The sequence below is a fragment of the Anopheles funestus genome (assembly GCF_943734845.2).
Source record: "Anopheles funestus chromosome X unlocalized genomic scaffold, idAnoFuneDA-416_04 X_unloc_21, whole genome shotgun sequence".
Taxonomy (NCBI): Eukaryota; Metazoa; Arthropoda; class Insecta; order Diptera; family Culicidae; genus Anopheles; species Anopheles funestus.
In genome coordinates, this window is record NW_026045145.1 from 51716 (window position 1) to 72500 (window position 20785).

At 48.5% G+C, this 20785-nt stretch overlaps 1 long non-coding RNA gene across 1 annotated transcript in view; it reads left to right on the plus strand.

Annotated features, from left to right (window-relative positions):
* The first annotated feature begins 19772 nt into the window (after window positions 1-19772).
* LOC125773073 (uncharacterized) overlaps window positions 19773-20785 on the plus strand; it is a 1054-nt gene continuing 41 nt past the window's right edge. The window contains exons 1-2 of the long non-coding RNA XR_007419881.1: window positions 19773-20495; window positions 20668-20785. The exon at window positions 20668-20785 is cut by the window's right edge and continues 41 nt beyond it. This is a non-coding gene — a long non-coding RNA (uncharacterized LOC125773073). The remainder of the gene's footprint in view (window positions 20496-20667) is intronic.

A 20785-nucleotide genomic window follows, 5' to 3' on the forward strand; every position in this document is an offset into this window, starting at 1 on the left:
GATGTTGTGCGGGCCACCACACTTAAGGCATTTGGGCTCCAAAGCGCAGGCTTTCGCCAGATGACCGGTGCTGCCACAGCGGAAGCATTTGCCTCGGTAGTCCGCTTCATTCCGACAGTCCCGCACGATGTGCCCCGTTTCCAGGCACCGCAGACAGCGACGCTGGGAGATCGGACGACGAGGGACCTCATGAGCCACGCTGATGCACTGGCAAAGAGACAGTTTTGCCTCGTACAGCTGCTGCGCCTTTACCAGCGGAAGACGAACACGTGCGCGCTTCGTGCCATCGCTCAGCTCCCAAACTTCACAGAAGGTGATGCCCGGGGCTACTCCAAGCTTAGCCCGAATCGCCTCCTTCACCTCATCAACGGTGGCCAGCGAGTCGACATGGGTGATCAGCAGCTCACCCATCTCAGTCAGCACTCGCACTGCACCCATTTCGCCAATGACACTCTGGATCTTATCCGCGAGTGCCTCACTGTCCGCGCTTCGACTAATGGGGACACGGAGATGATCCTGTGCCGTTCGCCGGCCCATCCCGATAGCCGTGCGGACCTCTTCCAGTTCTGGGGCCGTACGTAGCTTCAGATACACCTGCGTCCAGGTTGTACCTACTGCCGGCGCCACTTCGATGGTGTCTGGACGCACGTTACGGCGAGTCGGCTTTTGTTGACTCTGCTGTTGCTGTTGTCGCGGCTGGCTCTGCTGCTGCACCGTTGGCCGCTGCTGTCGCGTCTGCTGCTGCTGTTGTAACGTTGGCCCCTGCTGTTGCGTCTGCTGCCGCTTCTGCAACGCCGGCCACTGCTGGCGTGTCTGCTGCTGCTGACGCTGCTGGGATGGCTGTTGCTGCCGGATTTGTTGCTGCTGCTGCTGCTGTTGTGATGGCTGCGCCTTACCACGGCGATTGCCACGCTTGCGCTGCACGCGCTTAACCGGCTCACTACTGGCCACCTCTGCCCACGTGCGCTGCTCCTCGGCGATGCTGGCGTAGTAACCCTGAGCAGTCACATTCTTGGCGCCAATCGACTGCAGGATAAGCTCGTTCAGCGCCTGCCGGTCCTTCATGTGTTCTTCCCGAAGCCGCTCTTCACGCTGGCGAGCCTGCTCCTGGACCGCCTGTAGCTCCTGACGAGCACGCTCCTGAACCTGCTGCATATCAATCCGAGCCTGCTCGGCGTTGGCGTCCATACGCTGACGGAGAGCCGAGAGCTCCTGCTGCAGGTCCTGAATTGTCGACAGTAGCTGCTCATTAGTGAGGGAAGTCTCACTCATGAGCTTCCTCAGCTCGACCATCTCCGAGCTAGCTGGCTTCATTGTCGGTAGGGACACTCTAGTCACGGCCACTTTCGCCTCCATAATCTGCGGAAGCTTGGCCGGTCTCACGTCGGATGAGTCAGCCCTGGGACGAAGGGATCGCCCAGGTACTGACATTTTCCGCACTTTATGCTGGATTTACTCCCCCTCACGGGAGGACGCCAGCAGCGGACTGCCCCGTGAGAACCACCACAGCAGAAATGGTATTCGAGCAGTAAAATCGTTCAGGGAGGTGGTGTTTCGTCACGTTAGGTCGTTCCACGATTTATCAAGACCGAGCTAGACCCCCAAAAATGCCGAATTGGCCAGGGGGGGTGGAAAATGACCCAGGGGGGTGGGGGGCTAGATGTAATTGCCCCTCCTGAGCAAAACTCCCGAACACACCAAGCTCCTATCTCCTCTCCTTTCACCCGAAAATGGCGAAAAACCCGAAAATCCACCAAAAATCCGCGATTCCTGATCCGGGGGGGGCGGTGGGTGGGTGGTGGGGGCGCGGAAAAAATTTCAGGGGGTGTGGCAAGTGGTCCCCGAATTTTAGAGCCCAAAACCGGAATTTTTTGCAGCCCGCAAATAATTTTCCGCAGCGTTTTTCTGTTTTTCACCTTTTTAACGCCTTAATAAGAAAATCCGGAAAATGCGGGGGGGGTGCTGGAGGTCCGGAAAAAATCCAGGGGGTGCGTCTGGAGGTCCCCGAATTTTCCAGCACAAAACCGGAATTTTCCACTGCACTTGTGTAATTTTCCGGCGAAGTCCAAAATTTAATGCACCTTGATAAGGCCTTAATAAGGCCGGGGGTCACTGAGGGCGATGGGGTGAGGTGGGAGCGGGGGGAAAAATTTTCCCCGAATCGTCTCTCCGTGCTCAACCACCTCCAACACTCACGAAACCGATCAGGCGATAAAAATTTTCCACTTTATAACACACTCAATATTTTGTACCATGGGAAAATGCCGCCTGGGCAGTTCTGTCACCACGTGTTGCAAAAGTGTTTTCCACTTTTTTCAGCACTAAAATCACCGATTTTGATGCGGTTTTTTCACAAAATCACTTCTTTGGCACTCCGCACACGATTTAAAACATATCCGGTCCAAATCCGTTCAAAATTCACTGAGCTGTGAGTGTCCAAAGTTCCCCATACAAAATGTATGGGCACCAAAATATCGTTTTTTGTCGCACTTCCACTGCTCCGATCGACTCGGAAACCGTTTTATCGGCTTCAGCGGCCACGATTTACCTTAAAACAACCTCTTCCGGCAGGAAAAGAGGTGATTTTTTGCACACCTGAACACCGGTTCACTTTGGTGCTCCCGGAGGGGGCAAAAACACAACAAAACTGTATTTGCACAAAAATTGTCGTTTTTTGGCCGAACTTCACTATTTTTGGGTAAATCGGGTGCTCTAAGCACGATTTTGACACTTTTAAAACGATTTTATTACGATTTTCACCAAATTTTCACCACTTCTTGACGGAGCGTTTGTTTACCACATCTTCACTTGTCAGCACCCAGGTGACAATACAGGGATAACTGGCTTGTGGCCGCCAAGCGTTCATAGCGACGTGGCTTTTTGATCCTTCGATGTCGGCTCTTCCTATCATTGTAAAGCAAAATTTACCAAGCGTAGGATTGTTCACCCTTTCAAGGGAACGTGAGCTGGGTTTAGACCGTCGTGAGACAGGTTAGTTTTACCCTACTGGTGTGCATTGTTTGTCGCTATCTTAACGGAATTCCTGTGCAGTACGAGAGGAACCACAGGTACGGACCACTGGCTCAATACTAGTTCGAACGGACTATGGTATGACGCTACGTCCGCTGGATTATGCCTGAACGCCTCTAAGGTCGTATCCAATCCGAGCTGATAGCGCTTCTTATACCCATTAGGTGGTCGTAAGCTAGCGGGCCTAACAACCCTCCGAGAACCGTCCGTGCTGTCCATTGGCACACTGGCGTCTCATCCCCGCTTACTACTAGGCCGCAAAGGGCGGGTTCGCGCTGCACGTGTTAGTACCATACATGTTGGGAACACCGGTGGACGAGCTTGCCGACTGTGGATATCACTAGTTTCGACACCTACGACCGCCCGCAAACGACGGGACTACAGGCTGGGAGCTTCAAGTTGTAGAGATGCGTTCGCATCGATCCTCTCAGGCGACCCATGCTTGGTGGTTAGTGCTTGCGCGTGCGCGCCCCGTGTGTGCTGGAATTGGCCAACCAGTGCACATTGGTGGTGCGTACCGTGACTTGCACCATGTGACGAGAGTGTTGAAGAACACTGTGTGGTGACTCTATGCCTATGTGATGGGGTGCTTGTAACACACGACCGAACCGACGGCTCGTTGGATGGTCACGACAGTGTGGTGCAGGTGCGCCCATGTGTAACGAATACATTGAGTGCCGTTGGAGGTTAGCGGTTGGTTGGTTGCATGCTACAACTTCGCGTTGTACATGGGCTGGCCGCTGCGCTTCCTTCGGGTTGCCACTTGATGTTGATAGGGTTGATGTATTGTGTTCGTTGACTTTTGGTTCATTCCAAAAGTCTTCGGACTTAGATAATTTTACAAGTGTCGGCGCTCTCGGACCGAAAATAAGAAGACAACTAAGAAGAAAAAGAGAAAGAAGCTAATAGTGGAAAGTATTCTTCTTCAAAGAAGGAACAAAAATTTTACAAGTGTTGAAAAATTTCCTAAGTCCAAAAAATTTTCTAAGTCCAGAAAATTTTCTAAGTCCCACAAAATGGAACATGATGAAGAAGATACAGAAGTTGAAAATTTTTCTAAGTCCAAAAAATTTTCTAAGTCCAGAAAATTTTCTAAGTCCAAAGTGTTGGAACAATTTCCAAAGGCCCATAGGTTGCACTGAATTTTCCTAAGTTGGCCACAAGTACCCATGAGGTATCGAGAAGGTTCACCCGAAGGACATAATATGTCCCAAAGTACCGATAGAGCACCCACAAAGAGCACCCAATTGGCCTAAGTTGGCCAAAAGTACCGATAGAGTACCCACAAGTAGCACTGAGTTGGCCTAAGTTGGCCAAAAGTACCGATAGAGTACCCACAAATAGCACCGAATGGGCCTAACATGGCCAAAAGTACCGATAGAGTACCCACAAGAAGCACTGAGTTGGCCTAAGTTGGCCAAAAGTACCGATAGAGTACCCACAAATAGCACCCAGTTGGCCTAAGTTGGCCAAAAGTACCGATAGAGCACCCAAAAGTAGCACCCAATTGGCCTATGTTGGCCAAAAGTACCGATAGAGTACCCACAAATAGCACCCAGTTGGCCTAAGTTGGCCAAAAGTACCGATAGAGCACCCACATATAGCACCCCATTGGCCTAAGTTGGCCAAAAGTACCGATAGAGTACCCACAAAGAGCACCCAATTGGCCTAAGTTGGCCAAAAGTACCGCCAAGTAGCACCATAGAGGCCCGAGTAGAGCGAAATGTGGGCCAAATTGAACATTTGAAAATTTTTACAAGTCCAGAAAATTTTCTAAGTCCAGAAAATTTTCTAAGTCCAAAGAGTTGGACAAATTTCCTTAGGCCCAAAGGTTGCACTGAATGTTCCTAAGTTGGCCATCAGTACCCATGAAGTATAGCGAAGGTTCACCCGAAAGACACAATACGCCCTAAAGTACCCACAGAGTACCCACAAGTTGCACCCAATTGGCCTAAGTTGGCCAGAAGTACCGACAAGTACCACCATAGAAGCCCGAGTAGAGCGAAATGTGGGCCAAAGTACCGAGTAGTTGCCACAAATGCCCAAATGGATACCAAAATGTGGTACCAAGTACCTAACTGTTGCAACAAATGCTAGCTTTCTGAGCAAAAGCTGTGGACCAATTTCGTAGAAGAACCGCCTAGGCGAAAAGGCAAAAATCGCCGAAGGAGATACTCATAGGGCGATTTACTAGAGTGGGGAACTTGAGAATTTTTGTGTCCGAGACTTTGGGCAACTTCGCGGCCGCCCCCTTAAAGTAAAAGATTTTCTCTGGGTGCCTAAAATTCGCAATTCCCGCAAAGTCGGGAAGACGTTAAAGTTTTTGCCCAAAAAATGGCCATCGATTTAAGGTGATTTTCCAATAAGAAAATGCTTCCTATTTTGAATTTTTTCGAATATTTCCTAAACTAAGCGTCGGAGCACATGGCCGTGGAGGAACTTTTGGTAGCTTTTGGCAAGGGCTATCGGATGAAATAATGCGAAAGGCCATCGGAGCGATATTGGATTAATGCGGGCCCATAAACGTACCTAAGAAGTGAAAATTGGTACCTTGCACGCAGGATGCAAGAAATGCTTGAGTGTTAACCATCATCGGTACCAAGTACCTAGGTTATATCGAGTGCGTAGATGGAAGTCGGTACCAAAGGGAAACCTTCCTAGGCTAGGTGCACGCAAGTGAGTATGGATCGATCAGTAGAAAGATGGGAAGCCCAAGGAAACCTTCCTAGGCTAGGTGCACGCAAGTGAGTATGGATCGATCAGTAGAAAGATGGGAAGCCATAGGAAACCTTCCTAGGCTAGGTGCACGCAAGTGAGTATGGATCGATCAGTAGAAAGATGGGAAGCCATAGGAAACCTTCCTAGGCTAGGTGCACGCAAGTGAGTATGGATCGATCAGTAGAAAGTGGGAAGCCCAGTACCAAATGCCCTAGTGAAGACCGTAAACGAATATCATGAACCGATAAGGAGCACCAAATGCCCTAGTGAAGACCGTAAACGAATATCATGAACCGATAAGGAGCACCAAATGCCCTAGTGAAGACCGTAAACGAATATCATGAACCGATAAGGAGCACCAAATGCCCTAGTGAAGACCGTAAACGAATATCATGAACCGAGAAGTAGCAACGAATGCCTGAAAATGTACCAAGTCCTCGGTATAGAGTAACGAGAGTTAACCGCCGTGATGTATGCAATGTGGGCAGCCATTGCATGGGTTCTGGACTTGGTTCGCGAATAACTTTTTTGCTAGACATCGGACAAAGTTGACGTGGAAGAACGAAATGTAGCATTTGATGCCACCTATCCAAAACTTTTTCAAGATTGAAGATCCGATCGATACAGCCTGAGTTATAGGCAAAAGTTGGTGCAAAATTGAGCATTTTTAATGGTGAAAAATCGGTAATCCTCGAATAGCTCCTGTTGGAAGCATCGGACCACATGGTCGTGGAGGAACATATTGTAGCGTGCGGTGTCAAGTATCGACACCCAAAACCGCATGTCCGATGGACGGAAAATGACCAAGTTATAGTGAAAACTTGGTTGCACCAAATTCCCGAAGAAGTGCAACGAGAAGGTGAATGCGATGGTTGTTCGTCGAATAGCTCCGGCCACAGACATGGTAGCGATTAGTGGTGCATGGAAGAAATCTAGCCACAAGTGCCATCTACCCATGGCCAGAAGAAAGTGTGGCCATATCTTGGATACCGGCGGAGCTATGGGGCAAATATGGGCCAAAAATGGTGCAAGTTGGACCAAAAATCCGACCAAGTGCGCGAGGCGCTTTCGTGAATAGCTCCGGCCACAGACATGGTAGCGATTAGTGGTGCATGGAAGAAATCTAGCCACAAGTGCCATCTACCCATGGCCAGAAGAAAGTGTGGCCATATCTTGGATACCGGCGGAGCTATGGGGCAAATATGGGCCAAAAATGGTGCAAGTTGGACCAAAAATCCGAAAAAGTACCTAGGTAAATGCGATGGTTGTTCGTCGAATAGCTCCGGCCACAGACATGGTAGCGATTAGTGGTGCATGGAAGAAATCTAGCCACAAGTGCCATCTACCCATGGCCAGAAGAAAGTGTGGCCATATCTTGGATACCGGCGGAGCTATGGGGCAAATATGGGCCAAAAATGGTGCAAGTTGGACCAAAAATCCGAAAAAGTACCTAGGTAAATGCGATGGTTGTTCGTCGAATAGCTCCGGCCACAGACATGGTAGCGATTAGTGGTGCATGGAAGAAATCTAGCCACAAGTGCCATCTACCCATGGCCAGAAGAAAGTGTGGCCATATCTTGGATACCGGCGGAGCTATGGGGCAAATATGGGCCAAAAATGGTGCAAGTTGGACCAAAAATCCGACCAAGTGCGCGAGGCGCTTTCGTGAATAGCTCCGGCCACAGACATGGTAGCGATTAGTGGTGCATGGAAGAAATCTAGCCACAAGTGCCATCTACCCATGGCCAGAAGAAAGTGTGGCCATATCTTGGATACCGGCGGAGCTATGGGGCAAATATGGGCCAAAAATGGTGCAAGTTGGACCAAAAATCCGAAAAAGTACCTAGGTAAATGCGATGGTTGTTCGTCGAATAGCTCCGGCCACAGACATGGTAGCGATTAGTGGTGCATGGAAGAAATCTAGCCACAAGTGCCATCTACCCATGGCCAGAACAAAGTGTGGCCATATCTTGGATACCGGCGGAGCTATGGGGCAAATACGGGCCAACAATGGTGCCAGGTGGACCAAAAATCCGACCAAGTGCGCGAGGCGCTTTCGTGAATAGCTCCGGCCACAGACATGGTAGCGATTAGTGGTGCATGGAAGAAATCTAGCCACAAGTGCCATCTACCCATGGCCAGAAGAAAGTGTGGCCATATCTTGGATACCGGCGGAGCTATGGGGCAAATATGGGCCAAAAATGGTGCAAGTTGGACCAAAAATCCGAAAAAGTACCTAGGTAAATGCGATGGTTGTTCGTCGAATAGCTCCGGCCACAGACATGGTAGCGATTAGTGGTGCATGGAAGAAATCTAGCCACAAGTGCCATCTACCCATGGCCAGAAGAAAGTGTGGCCATATCTTGGATACCGGCGGAGCTATGGGGCAAATATGGGCCAAAAATGGTGCAAGTTGGACCAAAAATCCGACCAAGTGCGCGAGGCGCTTTCGTGAATAGCTCCGGCCACAGACATGGTAGCGATTAGTGGTGCATGGAAGAAATCTAGCCACAAGTGCCATCTACCCATGGCCAGAAGAAAGTGTGGCCATATCTTGGATACCGGCGGAGCTATGGGGCAAATATGGGCCAAAAATGGTGCAAGTTGGACCATAAATCCGACCAAGTTTGCCCCATAGCTCCGGCCACAGACATGGTAGCGATTAGTGGTGCATGGAAGAAATCTAGCCACAAGTGCCATCTACCCATGGCCAGAAGAAAGTGTGGCCATATCTTGGATACCGGCGGAGCTATGGGGCAAATACGGGCCAACAATGGTGCCAGGTGGACCAAAAATCCGACCAAGTGCGCGAGGCGCTTTCGTGAATAGCTCCGGCCACAGACATGGTAGCGATTAGTGGTGCATGGAAGAAATCTAGCCACAAGTGCCATCTACCCATGGCCAGAAGAAAGTGTGGCCATATCTTGGATACCGGCGGAGCTATGGGGCAAATATGGGCCAAAAATGGTGCAAGTTGGACCAAAAATCCGACCAAGTGCGCGAGGCGCTTTCGTGAATAGCTCCGGCCACAGACATGGTAGCGATTAGTGGTGCATGGAAGAAATCTAGCCACAAGTGCCATCTACCCATGGCCAGAAGAAAGTGTGGCCATATCTTGGATACCGGCGGAGCTATGGGGCAAATATGGGCCAAAAATGGTGCAAGTTGGACCAAAAATCCGAAAAAGTACCTAGGTAAATGCGATGGTTGTTCGTCGAATAGCTCCGGCCACAGACATGGTAGCGATTAGTGGTGCATGGAAGAAATCTAGCCACAAGTGCCATCTACCCATGGCCAGAAGAAAGTGTGGCCATATCTTGGATACCGGCGGAGCTATGGGGCAAATATGGGCCAAAAATGGTGCAAGTTGGACCAAAAATCCGACCAAGTGCGCGAGGCGCTTTCGTGAATAGCTCCGGCCACAGACATGGTAGCGATTAGTGGTGCATGGAAGAAATCTAGCCACAAGTGCCATCTACCCATGGCCAGAAGAAAGTGTGGCCATATCTTGGATACCGGCGGAGCTATGGGGCAAATATGGGCCAAAAATGGTGCAAGTTGGACCAAAAATCCGACCAAGTTCGCGAGGCGCTTTCGTGAATAGCTCCGGCCACAGACATGGTAGCGATTAGTGGTGCATGGAAGAAATCTAGCCACAAGTGCCATCTACCCATGGCCAGAAGAAAGTGTGGCCATATCTTGGATACCGGCGGAGCTATGGGGCAAATATGGGCCAAAAATGGTGCAAGTTGGACCAAAAATCCGAAAAAGTACCTAGGTAAATGCGATGGTTGTTCGTCGAATAGCTCCGGCCACAGACATGGTAGCGATTAGTGGTGCATGGAAGAAATCTAGCCACAAGTGCCATCTACCCATGGCCAGAAGAAAGTGTGGCCATATCTTGGATACCGGCGGAGCTATGGGGCAAATACGGGCCAACAATGGTGCCAGGTGGACCAAAAATCCGACCAAGTGCGCGAGGCGCTTTCGTGAATAGCTCCGGCCACAGACATGGTAGCGATTAGTGGTGCATGGAAGAAATCTAGCCACAAGTGCCATCTACCCATGGCCAGAAGAAAGTGTGGCCATATCTTGGATACCGGCGGAGCTATGGGGCAAATATGGGCCAAAAATGGTGCAAGTTGGACCAAAAATCCGACCAAGTGCGCGAGGCGCTTTCGTGAATAGCTCCGGCCACAGACATGGTAGCGATTAGTGGTGCATGGAAGAAATCTAGCCACAAGTGCCATCTACCCATGGCCAGAAGAAAGTGTGGCCATATCTTGGATACCGGCGGAGCTATGGGGCAAATATGGGCCAAAAATGGTGCAAGTTGGACCAAAAATCCGAAAAAGTACCTAGGTAAATGCGATGGTTGTTCGTCGAATAGCTCCGGCCAGAGACATGGTAGCGATTAGTGGTGCATGGAAGAAATCTAGCCACAAGTGCCATCTACCCATGGCCAGAACAAAGTGTGGCCATATCTTGGATACCGGCGGAGCTATGGGGCAAATACGGGCCAACAATGGTGCCAGGTGGACCAAAAATCCGACCAAGTGCGCGAGGCGCTTTCGTGAATAGCTCCGGCCAGAGACATGGTAGCGATTAGTGGTGCATGGAAGAAATCTAGCCACAAGTGCCATCTACCCATGGCCAGAACAAAGTGTGGCCATATCTTGGATACCGGCGGAGCTATGGTGCAAATACGGGCCAAAAATGGTGCAAGTTGGACCAAAAATCCGAAAAAGTACCTAGGTAAATGCGATGGTTGTTCGTCGAATAGCTCCGGCCACAGACATGGTAGCGATTAGTGGTGCATGGAAGAAATCTAGCCACAAGTGCCATCTACCCATGGCCAGAAGAAAGTGTGGCCATATCTTGGATACCGGCGGAGCTATGGGGCAAATATGGGCCAAAAATGGTGCAAGTTGGACCAAAAATCCGAAAAAGTACCTAGGTAAATGCGATGGTTGTTCGTCGAATAGCTCCGGCCAGAGACATGGTAGCGATTAGTGGTGCATGGAAGAAATCTAGCCACAAGTGCCATCTACCCATGGCCAGAAGAAAGTGTGGCCATATCTTGGATACCGGCGGAGCTATGGGGCAAATATGGGCCAAAAATGGTGCAAGTTGGACCAAAAATCCGAAAAAGTACCTAGGTAAATGCGATGGTTGTTCGTCGAATAGCTCCGGCCAGAGACATGGTAGCGATTAGTGGTGCATGGAAGAAATCTAGCCACAAGTGCCATCTACCCATGGCCAGAACAAAGTGTGGCCATATCTTGGATACCGGCGGAGCTATGGGGCAAATACGGGCCAACAATGGTGCCAGGTGGACCAAAAATCCGACCAAGTGCGCGAGGCGCTTTCGTGAATAGCTCCGGCCACAGACATGGTAGCGATTAGTGGTGCATGGAAGAAATCTAGCCACAAGTGCCATCTACCCATGGCCAGAAGAAAGTGTGGCCATATCTTGGATACCGGCGGAGCTATGGGGCAAATATGGGCCAAAAATGGTGCAAGTTGGACCAAAAATCCGAAAAAGTACCTAGGTAAATGTGATGGTTGTTCGTCGAATAGCTCCGGCCAGAGACATGGTAGCGATTAGTGGTGCATGGAAGAAATCTAGCCACAAGTGCCATCTACCCATGGCCAGAAGAAAGTGTGGCCATATCTTGGATACCGGCGGAGCTATGGGGCAAATATGGGCCAAAAATGGTGCAAGTTGGACCAAAAATCCGACCAAGTGCGCGAGGCGCTTTCGTGAATAGCTCCGGCCACAGACATGGTAGCGATTAGTGGTGCATGGAAGAAATCTAGCCACAAGTGCCATCTACCCATGGCCAGAAGAAAGTGTGGCCATATCTTGGATACCGGCGGAGCTATGGGGCAAATATGGGCCAAAAATGGGTAAAATTGTACGGTCCAAAGCCAAGGGTAAATTTTTTTATTCCTCTAATAACTTCTAGCACAGACATTGAATCGGTTGGTGATGTATGGATGAAATGTAGCAAACAGTTGGAACTACCCATAAAATCTTAAAGATTGACGATCCAATGTATAGAACCGGAGTAATGTGCGATACTTGGTGAAAAATCGAGTGAAAAATTAGCTATAAACTGTTTTTGGCCCATAACTCGAATACTAGACATCGGAAGGGGGGGTCGTAGAACGATTTTTTGTTGCCCTATCGATTCCCTATCGAACGAGCAAAAGTTGATTTTTTGACCAAAAAGGACCCCTACTCTAGTAAAATTGGCCTGATTTTACTAGTCCCCGGTACCCGTACAGGCAAAATGAGCAAAATGCTCAAGTATGAATGGTTTTTGGCCCATAACTCGAATACTAGACGTCGCAGGGGGGTGTCATGGAACAATTTTTGGTAGCCCTTGAAATTATCTATCGAATGACATATACTTGATTTTTGGCCAAAAAGTTCCCTAGACTAGTAAAAATCGCATCATTTTACTAGAGTCGGGTACCCTGGACGAAAAACCGCTATAATTGCGGTTTTTGGCTAATAACTCGAATACTAGACGTCGCAGGGGGGTGTCGTGGAACAATTTTTGGTAGCCCTTGAAATTATCTATCGAATGACATATACTTGATTTTTGGCCAAAAAGTTCCCTAGACTAGTAAAAATCGCATCATTTTACTAGAGTCGGGTACCCTGGACGAAAAACCGCTATAATTGCGGTTTTTGGCTAATAACTCGAATACTAGACGTCGCAGGGGGGTGTCGTGGAACAATTTTTGGTAGCCCTTGAAATTATCTATCGAATGACATATACTTGATTTTTGGCCAAAAAGTTCCCTAGACTAGTAAAAATCGCATCATTTTACTAGAGTCGGGTACCCTGGACGAAAAACCGCTTAAGTTGCGGTTTTTGGCTAATAACTCGAATACTAGACGTCGCAGGGGGGTGTCGTGGAACAATTTTTGGTAGCCCTTGAAATTATCTATCGAATGACATATACTTGATTTTTTGACCAAAAAGTTCCTAGACTAGTAAAAATCGCATCATTTTACTAGAGTCGGGTACCCTGTACGAAAAACCGCTATAGTTGCGGTTTTTGGCCAATAACTCGAATACTAGACGTCGGAGGGGGGTGCCGTAGAACAATTTTTTGTAGCCCTTGAAATTACCTTTCGAATGATATATAGTGGTTTTTTGGTCAAACAGTGACCCCGAGACTAGTAACCCTCCATACACAAAACCGCCTAAAAAGTTTTGGTTTTGCAAAATTTTGAAAAGTGCGTCAAAAAAATTTTTTCAAAAAGTACCAAATCGTGATCAGAACTCACTATAGACCATAAAAAGTGAAATCCGATGGTCATTTGCAACACTTGGTCAATCGAGAAAAATTTCACTTTTTTACTAGAGTCGGGTACCCTGAACGAAAAATCGCTCAAGTGATGGTTTTTGGCCAATAACTCGAATACTAGACGTCGGAGGGGGGTGCCGTAGAACAATTTTTTGTAGCCCTTGAAATTACCTTTCGAATGATATATAGTGGTTTTTTGGTCAAACAGTGACCCCGAGACTAGTAACCCTCCATACACAAAACCGCCTACAAAAACTTTGTTTTGAAAAATTTTGAAAAGTTCAAAAAAATTTTTTTTTCAAAAACTACTAAAACGTGATAAGAACTTACTATAGACCATAAAAAGTGATATCCGATGATAATTTGCAAAAGTTGGTAACTAGTAAAAAATTTCACTTTTTTACTAGAGTCGGTGCAACGAGAAAAAAAAAGTCCGTGATGGAGAAAAATGGCACGTTTTCCACGCCTGTACGCTTTTGTTTACTATATAGGGGGTAGGTGAGCCAGAAGCATGATTTTGACTGAGTATGTATCTTTATGAATTGGACCCTTCTAAATCGATTGAGACTACCCCCAGGACGATCGGACGACTGCTTCTGGCTCAAAATGTGGTTTTTAGATTTTGATCGTCAATTATGCGAGAAAAAATCGATTAGAAGTAAAGATACGAAATGCTTGGTCTAAGTTGGGAAACGACTTCGGATATTTGTTGGACGTTGTCGTAGAAGGTCCGAGGACCAAGGAAAAGTGATTTCCAAGTGGATTTATGCACTATTAGTCGATGGTAAGATGTGAAATTAGTAGAACTTACCATACAGTTTGCGAAGTTGAAGCAATCGGTTGGTGAATATGGTACTGTCTGTCCAATTTGGTGGTTCGGAATGAGTGAAACGATGTTGATGATGGATAGACGTTCCGATTGCCCCCGATCGGGGAACATATAGTGGTCTTTAAGGTCCAAGTACCTATGTTTTGGTAAGCAGAACTGAGAGTTAAAGGATGAAAGTCGGCCATTCCTAATATCATCCTATCGGTGGTTCGCGAGTTGTTTGAGGACCGGAGCAGCTCGCGATGAAACGGTCCTAGGGTATTGGTTATCCATCCAAGGAAGAGTAAATGCGATCCTAGATGTGTGTCGTTGGCCGTTCTACCGGTATCGCCTATCGATGAGATATCGACGGGCATGCCTTACTCGAAAGTTGAATTCTAGGATCGATGGTCAAACAGACCTATGAGCGATAAACCAAACTGAACACGTATTGATGTCGGCTTTTCCTATCATTTGATGCCGCAGGTTGTTTAGGGACCGGAGCAACTTGCGGCCGAGACGGTCCCCGGGGGTTTCTTTCTCCAAGGAGTGGAAACTATTAAGCAAGAGTTGTAGCAAGATACGATCCTCTGATGTGTCGTTGGCCGTTCATGCGGTATCGCCTGTCGATGAGATATCGATGGGCATGCCTTACTCTACCGACCTTCTAATTGAGAGTATTAATCAGGGATCGATGGTCAAACAAGACCAATGAGCGATAAACCAAACTGAACACGTATTGATGTCGGCTTTTCCTATCATTTGATGCCGCAGGTTGTTTAGGGACCGGAGCAGCTTGCGGCCGAGACGGTCCCCGGGGGTTTCTTTCTCCAAGGAGAAGAAACGATTAAGCAAAAGTTGTAGCAAGATACGATCCTCTGATGTGTCGTTGGCCGTTCAAGCGGTATCGCCTGTCGATGAGATATCGATGGGCATGCCTTACTCTCCCGACTGGATTACTGAGAGTTTAATCAGGGATCGATGGTCAAACAGACCAATGAGCGATAAACCAAACTGAACACATATTGATGTCGGCATTTCCTATCATTTGTCGCAGGTTGTTTAGGGACCGGAGCAGCTTGCGACCGAGACGGTCCCCGGGGGTTTCTTTCTCTAAGGAGTGGAAACGATTAAGCAAAAGTCGTAGCAATAATCGATCACCTGATGTGTCGTTGGCCGTTCTTGCGGTATCGCCTGTCGATGAGATATCGATGGGCATGCCTTACTCTCCTGACTGTTTAATTGAGAGTTATAATCAGGGATCGATGGTCAAAAAGACCTATGAGCGATAAACCAAACTGAACACATATTGATGTCGGCATTTCCTATCATTTGTCGCAGGTTGTTTGGGGACCGGAGCAGCTTGCGACCGAGACGGTCCCTTCCCGAAAGATGGTGAACCGAGTCGTCTGGCGTAAAAACCGGACGACTCGAAAGGGCTTGACCCTTTCAAGTGAGCGATAATCACATTCTACGCTCAGTTCGACAGCTGCAAGGCAATCACTCGCTATGTTCAGAGCTAATACATGCAACATGCCGGCATTGTTTCCACCGACGCATGGATTCAAGACTGGTGCACTTATTAGTTAAACCGTTCGCCTCCGGGTGTTTCGAGTTCAAGTCTGGATGAGGATTGATCTTGCTGGTAATAGCTTGAGCCCCTGAATAAGGGGTCGAAGCGTACATCTTGAGACCATGTACAACATATTACCAAATCGGCACCATGGGTTCGGGTGCAAGTGATGTAACCGTGAAAGATGTTGAGCAGCCCAACATCGGTTTACACACGCATAATAGGAAGGCAGCGCTGTCGACTGGTCAGTCGTGTAAGAAGTGTGCATTATCGATCACAAATATATTGGTGATCTGTAGGTTGCGCATACACCATGCCCGGTGTAAAGTGCCGTGGTCCCCCCCGGGGGGCTGCATCAAACCGTTCGCCACGCGAACTACCCAATGGAACGAACTCGATGCATTTAATAAGAAGAAGAGATGATAATGAAACACGGTCGATTAAAGAGTTGAAAACGTTGAAATACCTATAAGCAAGTCTTAAGTTGGTGGTTTCGTTGTGCCCCAACAAATTGGTGCCTTACCCTACACCAAAGAGCCATTCAACATGGTTCAAGTGAGCGATAATCACGCTCTACGCTCAGTATGACAGCTGCAAGGCAATCACTCGCTAAGTTCAGAGCTAATACATGCAACACGCCGGCATTGTTTCCACCGACGCATGGATTCAAGACTGGTGCACTTATTAGTTAAACCGTTCGCCTGCGGGTGTTTCGAGTTCAAGTCTGGATGAGGATTGTTCTTGCTGGTAATAGCTTGAGCCCCTGAATAAGGGGCCGAAGCGTACATCTTGAGAGTAAATGTACAACATATTACCAAATCGGCACCGTGGGTTCTGGTGCAAGTGATGTAACCATGAAAGATGTTGAGCAGCCCAACATCGGTTTACACACGCATAAGGGGTTTATTGTTATCTGTAGGTTGCGCATACACCATACCCGGTGTAAAGTGCCGTGGTCCCCCAGGGGGCTGCATCAAAACGTTCGCCATGCGAACTACCCAATGGAACGAACTCGATGTATTGAAAGAGATGAACAATTAATAGCGAGAATAGGGGCCCGGAAGCAATTCCGCGGCCCTACGGTCGATTCAAGAGTTGAAACGTTGTACAATCGTGGATAGCACCTAGTGCTAATATGGTGAGAGATAATGTGTGAGGAAATTTAGTTTCCTAAAGTTTAGTTAGTGGTTTCCGTTGTGCCCTAACAAACTTAAAGTTGGTGGTGACCGTTACACCCCAACAAATTGGTGCCTTACCCAACACCAAAGAGCCATTCCATATGGTTCTAGAGAGAGAGAGTTGTGTGGAAATTTATTTCCCACTAAGCGAGTGTGTGTCTGTAGTGGAACGAATTCTGGTTGATCCTACCAGTAATATACGCTTGTCTCAAAGGTTAAGCCATGCATGTCTAAGTACAAACATAAATGAATGTGAAACCGCATAAGGCTCAGTATAACAGCTATAATTCACAAGATCATCCTACCACTAGTTACTTGGATAACTGTGGAAAATCCAGAGCTAATACATGCAACATGCCGGGACTGTTGCCCTCGCGGGTAGCTGAACTGGTGCACTTATTAGTTAAACCAATCGCCTCCGGGCGGCTTGAGTTGAAGTCTGGATAAGGACGCAGATCGTATGGTCGCTTGTCGACTGACGACAGATCTTTCAAATGTCTGCCCTATCAACTATTGATGGTAGTGTAGAGGACTACCATGGTTGCGACGGGTAACGGGGAATCAGGGTTCGATTCCGGAGAGGGAGCCTGAGAAATGGCTACCACATCCAAGGAAGGCAGCAGGCGCGTAAATTACCCAATCCCAGTACGGGGAGGTAGTGACGAGAAATAACAATATGGACCTCTCTAACGATGGTCCATAATTGGAATGAGTTGAGTATAAATCCTTCAACAAGGATCAAGTGGAGGGCAAGTCTGGTGCCAGCAGCCGCGGTAATTCCAGCTCCACTAGCGTATATTAAAGTTGTTGCGGTTAAAACGTTCGAAGTTGATTGCCCGTCCAGACACGTGACCGCCACGGGCGCCCGGTTACACGCCGGGGCCGTTCGTGCGCGCGCTCACGGCTGCGACTCACAATGGTGTACTTGGGCGTTACTCTGTGAACGAGTACCGTGCTACCGGTTAACTCCGGCACGGGCTCCTCATGGTGCTCAAGATACTCACATTTACCTTGAACAAATTAGAGTGCTCAAAGCAGGCTAAGACAAAGCGTCCGGCCCCCCCGTGGGGTTGGCGTTGGCCGAGAATAATCTTGCATGGAATAATGGAATATGACCTCGGTTTATACGATTTCGTTGGTTTGTCAGAAACCTAGAGGTAATGATTAACAGAAGTAGTTGGGGGCATTGGTATTACGGCGCGAGAGGTGAAATTCGTAGACCGTCGTAGGACCAACTGAAGCGAAAGCGTTTGCCATGGATGCTTTCTTTAATCAAGAACGAAAGTTAGAGGATCGAAGGCGATTAGATACCGCCCTAGTTCTAACCGTAAACGATGCCAATTAGCAATTGGGAGACGCTACCCCTATTCGGTGCTCTCAGTCGCTTCCGGGAAACCAAAATCGGGTTCCGGGGGAAGTATGGTTGCAAAGTTGAAACTTAAAGGAATTGACGGAAGGGCACCACAAGAAGTGGAGCTTGCGGCTTAATTTGACTCAACACGGGAAAATTTACCAGGTCCAAACTTATCGAGGTAAGACAGATTGATAGCTCTTTCTCAAATTTAAGGGTAGTGGTGCATGGCCGTTCTTAGTTCGTGGAATGATTTGTCTGGTTAATTCCGATAACGAACGTGACTCAAACATGCTAACTAGAACGCTGTCAGCAGTGCGCCTCCGGGCGCACCTGACGTTACAGCCGGGCGGCGCCTTCACGGGCGGTCGTCGGCTACGTTTGCCCTGCTTAGCGGGACAACTTGTGTTTAGCAAGCTGAGAATGAGCGATAACAGGTCCGTGATGCCCTTAGATGTTCTGGGCTGCACGCGTGCTACAATGTGGGTCGCAGCGTGTTCTCGCCAATAGGCGCCCCCATTCCGAGAGGAACGGGAAATCACTAAAATGCCCATCTAGTCGGGATTGGGGACTGCAACGGTCCCCATGAACCTGGAATTTCTAGTAAGCACTAGTCATTAGCTAGTGCTGATTACGTCCCTGCCCTTTGTACACACCGCCCGTCGCTACTACCGATGGATTATTTAGTGAGGTTTCTGGAGGCTTACCTTCCGCGGTTCCTTCGTGAGCTGCAGCTGGCATGGCTGAAGTTGACCGAACTTGATGATTTAGAGGAAGTAAAAGTCGTAACAAGGTTTCCGTAGGTGAACCTGCGGAAGGATCATTACTGATGATCGTCCGCGAGTGACCAACCATGGGCTGCCTTCGGTGTAGCTCGGTCGCTCGCTTGCTATGTGTCAGAATTTGTTGAAAGCCAACTCGTTCGTTGTACACTTTGATGGGTGACCATCACTGTGTCTCCGTGCCGAGCTAGATCTCCCCTAGCCGTAAGGCACTTGAACGCCCCTTCGACGACGAGTTACAAGAGTGTGGTATGTGTCATAATCTGGTGAAGCTTTCTGCATGTGATGTGCCTTGTGTGGATCCGTGGCCATTGCATTGTGTCTGGTGTGTAGGTACCCAGACACTTAAGCAAACTCGATCGTTGTACACTGTGATGGGCGAGCATCACTGTGTCTCCGTGCCGTGTAAGAGCTCCCCTGGCCATCAGGCACTTGAAAGGTCCTTCGACGACGAGTTACAATAGTGGTGTGTTAGATACGTCAGGTGATGGTATCTACTGTTGTGCAATACGTATCCGGCCACGGCACGGAACGAACGGGAACTGTGGTGCAGACATACAAAGAGTTAAGCCTATTAGTCATTAACTCTAAGGACGGGGCCATGGGGCGGTACGCAAAGGATACGGATGAGCGAGTATGCAGGCCCAATACTCAATAGCTCGATCCGATCCAAGCACATGAGTTGACTGCGGCGTCAGGTTAACCAATGTGCAATACGTATCCGGCTACGGCACGGAACGAACAGGAACTGTGGTGCAGACATACAAGGGCCATGGGGCGGTACGCAAAGGATACGGATGAGCGAGTATGCAGGCCCAATACTCAATAGCTCGATCCGATCCAAGCACATGAGTTGACTGCGGCGTCAGGTTAACCAATGTGCTAGATTCTATTTGGCCAGTAGAATCTTGTGTCTTATGCGATTTGATACCAAGACACCAGAACGAAAGTTAGTTGAAGAGTTATTAAACTCTTATGAAGTATGGTTGTGCAATCACAACTTATGACTTTAACCTATAAAGTGGATATGGACTTGCAATTATAACATGGAATCTCTACACACCCCATGAGCTCGATCCAATCCACGCACACGAGTTGCCTGAGTAGCGACAGGTATACCGATGTGCAATACGTATCCGGCCACGGCACGGAACGAACGGGAACTGTGGTGCAGACATACAAAGAGTTAAGCCTACTAGTCATTAACTCTAAGGACGGGGCCATGGGGCGGTACGCAAAGGATACGGATGAGCGAGTATGCAGGCCCAATACTCAATAGCTCGATCCGATCCAAGCACATGAGTTGACTGCGGCGCCAGGTTAACCAATGTGCTAGATTCTATTTGGCCAGTAGAATCTTGTGTCTTACGCGATTTGATACCAAGACACCAGAACGAAAGTTAGTTGAAGAGTGATTAAACTCTTATGAAGAATGGTTGTGCAATCACAACTTATGACTTTAACCTATAAAGTGGATATGGACTATCAATTATAACATGGGGCACACACCATGTTCTCGATCCAATCCACGCACACGAGTTGCCTGAGTAGCGACAGGTATACCGATGTGCAATACGTATCCGGCCATAGGCACGGAACGAACAGGAACTGTGGTGCAGACATACAAGGGCCATGGGGCGGTACGCAAAGGATACGGATGAGCGAGTATGCAGGCCCAATACTCAATAGCTCGATCCGATCCAAGCACATGAGTTGACTGCGGCGTCAGGTTAACCGATGTGCAATACGTATCCGGCCATAGGCACGGAACGAACAGGAACTGTGGTGCAGACATACAAGGGCCATGGGGCGGTACGCAAAGGATACGGATGAGCGAGTATGCAGGCCCAATACTCAATAGCTCGATCCGATCCAAGCACATGAGTTGACTGCGGCGCCAGGTTAACCGATGTGCTAAGAGAGTTGTTCCTGGGCCTTCAAAGTGACTTCAAAACTATCTTAGCGAATGGTGGCCATGGGCGTAGACATGAGCCACAAGTCACAAGGCCTGGGACTATT